The sequence below is a fragment of the Capsicum annuum genome, unplaced genomic scaffold, assembly GCF_002878395.1.
Source record: "Capsicum annuum cultivar UCD-10X-F1 unplaced genomic scaffold, UCD10Xv1.1 ctg4748, whole genome shotgun sequence".
NCBI classification, from domain to species: domain Eukaryota; kingdom Viridiplantae; phylum Streptophyta; class Magnoliopsida; order Solanales; family Solanaceae; genus Capsicum; species Capsicum annuum.
In genome coordinates, this window is record NW_025855126.1 from 3,124,142 (window position 1) to 3,132,672 (window position 8,531).

Genomic DNA, 8,531 nt, shown 5'->3' on the forward strand with positions numbered 1-8,531 from the left:
CACTTGTGCTTAAGCAACTATAACTTATTTCAACAACTCTTCCATATTACTTATTTGAGTTATGGCCTGATTACTCTGAACTTGTTATTGTTGATTTTATTGTACTGTCCCCTTCTACTGATTATTGTTTTGTGTCTGATTTCCACCCCATGATAAATTAGGATGATTACTCTAATTTGAATTGTAACTATTGCCATAGTTCTACTTCCCTTGATGATTGCCATTCCCTATATAATTGACAAAATTTGGATTAACTGCACAAGCATCCGCTGCCTGCTCACTACTTCCACAAATCTCATACCATGCATTCGCCTATTAAAAAGCATTAGTTGAGGTTGCCAGTTGTGTAACCCCTAACTTTATACTTCTGAACTGATTAGTTATCTGGTTTTGTAGTGCAGTAAGTTGAGCTGATAAAGAAGTGAACTGATCTACCTCTAACATACCTATAACCTTCTCAAGAGCACTCCTTAAGTTAGCATGTCACTCGGTATTCCCTTGTGAAATCCAATTAATTCATCGTAAGTCTTCTCAAGATCTTTCCCATCTACTATTGAATCCAAGAGAATCTTGGTGTTGGGCTCAAAACCCTCAATGAAAGTATGAACCGGTACATCATTAGACTGATAGTGGTGAGGGAAATTTCTAATCATACCCTTAAATCTTTCCCAATATTGGTAAAGATTTTCTCCTTCTTTCTTCCTAAAACTCAGAATCTCACTTCTCAAGTGTGTTGTCTTCCCTGATGGAAATGATAGAGTTCAGTGGTTTAGCATATAACCACTTTTTTGCTTCCCTAATTAAAGAAAAAGGGAATAGCGTCAGTCTGACATAATCATTATAAACCCCAATAAGAATATAGGTATCACTGATTTCCAAGAAAGTCTATATATGATGTTGTGGATCTTCATGTGAGAACCCTGCAAACTGTCCACTCGAACACAACAATTATACCATATTCTTCTTCAATTAAAACTGATCACCCACCTCTGGCTTATGGATACAATTAGTAGCATGGTTCATAAGTGGGATTTCCACTTCATGAACTAGCCTAGCTTCTACTCAAGCAAGAGCAGCTGGAATTATCAGAGTTGGAACACGTGCAACATTTAGATCAATTGTATCAATGAGATTAGGATTTCTTTGCTCTGCCATTTAAACTTGTTAAATTAGATAGTAAGCTCTTTGCCTCTGATGAAATGCATGTTTTGTTTCTAAATAAGGTTCTACCAACTCTCTATCTCTTGCCAGTCTAAATCTCGCTAGTCCTACATAAGTTAGCCACTAAGATCAAGTCGTTAACACTTAAACTAATTATCAATAAATAAAAATTTAGAAAATTACTAATTATACTAGTCCCCAATAGCGGTGCCAAAAACTTATTGTAGTCTATCGCTCATGCAAGTGCACGTGATCGTACAATTAATTAAGTGACTAAGATAGTCGGATATCGTACCCTCGAGGACTATGTAACTAGAAATTCAACCAATTTTAGTTTTTGACAGGAATGTATTAAGTGTTTTAAAGTATTATGATGATTGTGAAGTTTTAAGTAAAAATATACTTAATAAAGAAAAAACAAAATGCGATAATAGCACGTAAGTAGGGTTGTAAAAAATAATAGTGAGAATTCCAAGGTTGAGACACTTTTAAAAATCTTCCAAATCTTTATTCTTATTGTAGTTTAGTTGATTATCAGGTTACTGATTCGCAAGGTTTATAGTATGATCATGATCTCCCGACCTCTAATCTTCTACCTAACTGAACATTGCAACTACACCGTTGAGCGAGTATGCAATAATCCAATTAGATGCATTAAGCTATCATCCTGCAAGTGAATCAAACAAGGCTTCTAGGTATATCCCTATCCTAGATGTTAATTCAAATCCCTTATTTTATAAAATAATAAGAACCTTGCTTCTTAATCTTTTCGTTCTATCCTATGATTTTCCTCCTGGGTTTACATAGGAATATAGGTTTATTTTAATGGTGGTAAATCATCAAAATGGTAAGAACAAGAGATCAAGAATAACCCATACAATAATTCAACAATAAAATATGATAAAGAATATTAAATTGCAATCATATTTTCGACCTTAACCCCAGAACAAGTGTGTTTAGCCACTCATGTTCGAACTCAACATCAAAAATGAATAATTGATCATACCAAAAAGTAATCTTGGAATAATGAAGTTCAAAGAACCTAAGAGAAGTATAGAAAGTATTTCTACCTCTATTGTACATTTCCAAGGTAGTCTTAATTGTATTTAAGTGTTTCTTTTATAATAGGACTATATTTAGCCCAGTGGGGAGCCATCTCCGCATTACAAGGGCTACTCAAGGGGAGTAGGGGCCGCGCTTCATGGTTCATTCCATGGGAGTAAGGATTTCTCCACATGGGTCATTCCATGGGAATAGGGGTTGCACCGTGGGCCTATTGTGAGTCCCCGCTGAAATTCACCTCTTTTCTGAAAATTTACTCCTCCTCAGCTCATTGCTTCTTTAATTGCTTCCGACTTCAAATTCAAGCTTTTTGAGCTCAATCCACTTCTTCTCCAGTTCATACAATCAATACCAAAGAGTAAATCATCACTTTTTTTTCGTCATGCATCCAATTTCGTCCAATTCCATCAAGAATCCACTCTACATCACTAATCATGTCCATTAGCTAACTAATGCAATTACACATCAAACACAATAAGAATAACACATTTTATCTCATAGAACAAGTCCTATTATGGGTGAATATTGGTGCTTGGACATATAAATATACCTAAGATCACGCATTTTTCCTCCAAACTTCTGGAATTCTATGGAACATCTTCCTATCTATTTTACTTATGAAGCATATTTAGCGGGTCCGCTTCAAGGATGATGGATGTATCTGATAGAGATGTAAATAAAATTAATTACATGTTATAATATATGTAAATAAATATATTTATTATACCATATTGACATACTTTAATGTTTGAAAGATTCTCCGTAGATACATGAATGATGTGAAAAATAAGAATAAAGTTGAAGCTTCTATATGCAATACCTATTTAGTCAAAGAAGCATATTTATTTTGTGCTTCCTACTTTAAGTCACACATTCCGACACACCACAAAAAAAGTGACATGAAATTTTGATGATGGTGGAATTGAAGTGGATCATCCTGAAATGCTCTTTCTATTTTGAAGCAAGCTGGTCGAGGTTTTTGTAAGATGGGGAAGAGGAGGTTATATGAGAATATCATACAGCTCGTACATATATTTTGTTGCATTATGACAAAGTGAAATCATATATAAAGTAAGTTAATTATGATTCATCTATAATTATCCATAAAAATTTTGAAACTAAAATTAAATTAGCTTTCTTTGTTCAGAATTTATAAAGATATATTGAGACAAATATAACCATGTTTTAAAGATAACGATATTGATGCTAAACTTGAAACAAAGTTTGCATCTAGGTTTAAAAAATATGTAAGTATTAATAGGTCTAAATTGTTCTTTATTATTCATAAAATGCAATCTTTATGGATGTCTAATTACTTATAATTTCAATAGGCATAGGATCTTTTCTTCGGCATTAGCAATCAAATCATGAAATATCTTGCAGAAGAGTCATTGCATATGGTTCAACCCTTTAATGGATCTATTGTAAATGGCTACAAGTTTCACACTACAAAATACGGTTCAAGTAAATTGTAATACCCCAAAAATCCAGACCAATATTGGAATGATGCTTCAAGCTTATGAAAAATAAATTATAGTACTTTGGTAGATTTGTGAGTGAGTTTGTTTCATATTAAGGCCTCAAATGACTCCTAGCTTTTAGATAAATCAAAATATCTCTCACCAATTAAGTTCTTGGAAAGAATGTTGCTATAGTCAACTTCAAATGAGCATAAATTTTATATTATGAAGAGTTATCAATATCAAGACCAACCAATAGATAGATAATTGAATTATATTTCCAACAATACTAATTTTGCCTTAATTTGATATCGGGGTAAAAGGTTGTACCCATTTTACCAGAGAGGTGTCTGTCTATCGAGGTGCAACAGCCAAGGTAATGGACCATCAAGTCAGTGATGGCCCGTCAACCCAGACCATTAGCCTTAGAAAAAAAGACCAAATTCTAGCCATATATTGATGGTTGTAGTGACAGTTAGTCACCAGAGTAACGGTCCATCACCCAGATCGTCAATCGAGGTCATTCAGTGATTAAATGACGTTTTAAATGGGATTTTTGGTCTTTTTCCATGCTTTTTAATCCCTATTTCCATCAATTTAAACAAAAATAAACTCCTCATTCACTCTCAACATCAAATTAGGGTTTCTTTTTAAGATCATTCCCCAAGAAAAAATTCACGCTCTTCTTTAAGAAAACCAAGAATTTATGCTTCCCAATCCAAGAACGTTCAAGAAAATTTAATTGTCTTTCAAGATTAAAGATTTAAGGTATGTTAGATGTTCATCCATGGGTCCTTTTCACCCATGGAGTCCAAGAAATAATTTTCAAGTTCAAAGTTTTGATTTATACGTGTTGATATGAATTATATCCATGAAATTTCATGAATTTTGATTATGTATCATATTTACAAATTATTTTGGTTGAAATTTCCCTTGATACGTTTGAGTGGTAATGTTCACATGTTAAATCCTTAAGCCATGTTCTTAATGTGAAATTATGTGGTTATTACATGATTTAACTATTCCCATGCTTTAACTCATGACCCCTATGTGTTTGATGAAATGCCTAGATGAATGGGTTTTGAATAATGATTACTTATGATGTACTCAAAGTTGTATTATGGTTCTATCATTATTTCTATCAAGTCCTGGGGGTTATGAAAACTCAAAACTTAGTTGTTTACTTAGTCTTAGTATCTTCATAATGGTTTCAGATATGTTATGAGCATTATCAGTTTAGTCAGTTATCATAATCTGCTAAACTTAGATCAGTTCAGTATTCTGAGTTAGTTTAGTTTGGAGTAGGATTTAGCACTGAGCGAATACAGGAATGACGTCTTCACTGCCAGTCAGACAGAGTCGTTAATAGCAGTCCCTATATTCCAGAACTATGTAGCCAGCATAGGATATGAGGAGTCACATGTTAGTTTAGGCATGACTTTCTCTCAAGGGTTACCCGTTAGTTTAGGCTTGACACCCTGGTCTTTGAGATATAAGTTTAGTGGATCCATATAACCATTGTTACTACCCATGGCACGGTACTGACATCCTTTCAATAGGGGTCACAGGTATGACCCCAATTAGCTTATATTAGAGCAATCGGTTTGATGATAGGTCCCACAGTCTCAGACCAGTATTCAGCTAGAGTTCAATTTCAAGTTTACTTGACCATAGCATGCAGTTACCAGTTATTCAGTTATCAGTATGTCATTATTTTCGTTTATAGACTATTTCAAAATCATACTATTTGCTTGGTCATGCATTCCCAGATTTCATAGTTTTCATGCATTTATATTCAGTTACCTCATTTTATTCATTCATTCAATTATTATTCAGGCACGTGAACCCCTGCATATTATCCTAACCTCATCTAGCATACCAGTACATTCAAAGTACTGATTACATACTCGTTTCTTTCGCTATGATTATCAATATCATAAGTTTGGAGGCTTAGGTTCCTGACCGTACGTAGACATTCCAGTGCATAAGCATCAGCAACAGTGGTGAGTCCTCATCTATCGAGGGCATGGTTATTATTTTATTTTATTTCAGTAATTTATTTTAGTTAGACAATTGGAGTTAATTGGGGATTTTCCCATCAACTCTCTTTCAGACAGTTTTATAGGCTTTCAGACATTTTAGACAGTCATCCAGATGTTGGTTGTTTCAGTCAGATTTTCAATATTTTTGTATATGTTTTACACTTTTTGGATTTTAGTTGTATTATTTTCAGATTTCAAACATTAAGGCATATTTAGTTATCCCCCACATATGTATTTTGTTATTATTATTCAGTGCTCACAGCAGGTACTAGTTCATAGGTTAGCTTGTGATCTTTCAGGACCGTAAGCACCGGTGGCGTATAGGGTATTTTTATAGGGTGTTACAAACTTGGTATCAGATCCTGGTTTTACAATGTCCTAGGAAGTCTAAAAGCCACGTTGAGTAGAGTCTTGTGTGTGTATGTGTGAAGCACACCACACTTATGGACAAGACGCTAGAAGATGTTTTTAGGAAAAGTTTCCCTTCTTTTAGTATTCATGTCATGCGAATGAGCATGAGTTCAAATTAAATTCACTTGCTAATCCAATCTTTCTTCCATTTATAGAACATGTCTCCAAGAAATGACAACAAAAGAAAAAACGAGAATCAGCCTGCACCTCTGCCTATTCAGGAAGATCCCCTAAATGAGCATGTTTCGCATGTCAATTTTAGAGTTATGTTCACTACTCTATATCACCCTATAGTTGCTTAGAAAAATCATCCAACTGCTTTTCCAGTAAACCAAGTGGCTAAAACTGTCGCAGCGAGGATTTGGGACTTCATCCTAATGATAAGGATCCACAGGAGTTCCTCGACATAGTTCAAAAGATAATAGACATTATGGGTGTGACTTCTAGTGAGAGTGTAGAATTGGATGCTTACTAGTTGCAGGATGTAACTCACACTTGGTATAAGCAGTGGAAGGAGGATAGAGGCATAGATGCAGTACCTATAGAATTGGAGAAGTTTTCTATAGCCTTTATACATAGATTCTTTCCCTTGGAGTTGAGGTAAGCTAAGGTGCTGGAGTTCATTAATTTAAAAAAGGGAAATATGAGTATGAAGGAGTATTCTCTAAATTTTACTCAGCTAGCCAGATATGCTCCTCGTGTAGTGGCTGATAACAGGTCTAGGATGATTAAGTTTGTGTCTGGTATATCTGATAGTGTGGTCAAGGAGTGTAGGACCGTAATGTTTATTAAGGATATGGGCTTGTCTAGGATTATGGTCTATGCTCAACAGATTAAGGAGGAGAAGGTTAAGGAGAAAAAATAGAGAATGGAAAGGATAGGATATGTAGTTTCAACTTTTCTTAGGTGAGGTCAGAGGGTGGTAACCGTCCCCAATTCCTTCATAAATCTTCAGCTCCGACTCCATCTTCAGCTAGTGCTCTTGTGACAAAGTTCAAAAATGACAATTGGGATAGGGCGCCAGGCTCTAAGTCCCAAGGTAGTGTAAACAGTGGTCGCATAAATTCTCTTTACCAGAAATATGGTAGAAACCATTAAGCTGAGTGTAGATCTAGCAGTGATGTATATTTTGGATGTGTCAAGCTAGGCCACTAAATCTGGGGTGTCATTAGCTCTAGCATGTCGCCCAACTCAGCAGGTCGCCCAGCACAGCAGGGAACCATCTCCAGTGCCACTAGCGGTCAGAACCAGAATAGATTATATGCACTTTAATCCTAATAAGATCAAGAAAGTTCTCTTGATGTAGTTACGAGTACGTTGCAGATCTTTCATTTACATGTATATGCTTTGTCAGACCCCGGAGCTTCACTTTCTTTTGTAACCCCCTACATAGCTGTTAATTTTGGTGTCATTCCTAAAACCTTAACTGAACCCGTCTCAATGTCCACTCCAGTAGGTGTCTCTGTGTAGACAGATAGGCATACAGGAACTGTCCGATCACAATATCCCAAAAATTCACTTTAGTAGATCTTGTAGAGTTTGAGATGACCAATTCTGATGTTATTCTCAGCATGGACTGACTCCACTCATGTTATACCTCAGTTGATTGCATAAATAGGGTTATTCAGTTTCAGTTTTTGAATAAACCAGTTCTTGAATGGAGAGGTAGTACTTCATCCCTTAGGGGTCAGCTTATTTTGTACTTAAAGTGAGAAAAATAATATCCAAGGGGTGTATTTACCATCTTTTTTGAGACAAAGACTCTAGTTCAAAGACACCCAATCTTGAGTCAGTAGTGAGGGAATTTCTAGATGTTTTTTTTAAAGACCTTAGAGTTCCTTCCAAAAGGAAAATTGACTTTGGAATAGACCTTATTCTAGATACCTAGCCTATCTCTATTCTACCATACAGAATGGCTCCAGCTGAACTCAAGGAGTTGAAAGAATAGTTAAGAGATCTCCTAGATAAGGGATTCATTAGGCCCAGTGTTTCCCCTTGGGGCGCTCCAATCCTTGTTGTGCGTAAGAAAATGGTTCCCTTAGAATGTGTATCGATTACCGTCAGTTGAACAAAGTCACCATCAAGAATAAATATCCACTCCTCAGAATCAATGACTTGTTTGAACAACTTCAGGGTATTAGTAATTTCTCTAAGATAGACCTCAGATCCGACTATCATCAGCTTAGAGTCAGAGAATATGACATTCTGAAAATAGCTTTCAAAATTCGGTATGGTCACTTCAAATTCTTAGTCATGTCTTTTAAATTAACGAATGCCCCAGCAGCTTTCATGGACTTAAAGAACAAAGTGTTCAAACAGTACTTGGATATGTTCGTCATAGTCTTCATTGATGACATTCTTGTCTATTCCCATAGTGAAAATAATCATGCAGACC

The 8,531-nt window shown here is 35.4% G+C and overlaps 1 non-coding gene across 1 annotated transcript; it reads left to right on the forward strand.

The window, feature by feature from the left end:
* The first annotated feature begins 624 nt into the window (after positions 1 to 624).
* LOC124892458 lies at positions 625 to 731 on the forward strand. Its single transcript, XR_007050262.1, has one exon. It is a non-coding gene; the product is annotated as a small nucleolar RNA R71 (small nucleolar RNA).
* Positions 732 to 8,531: the final 7,800 nt, after the last annotated feature.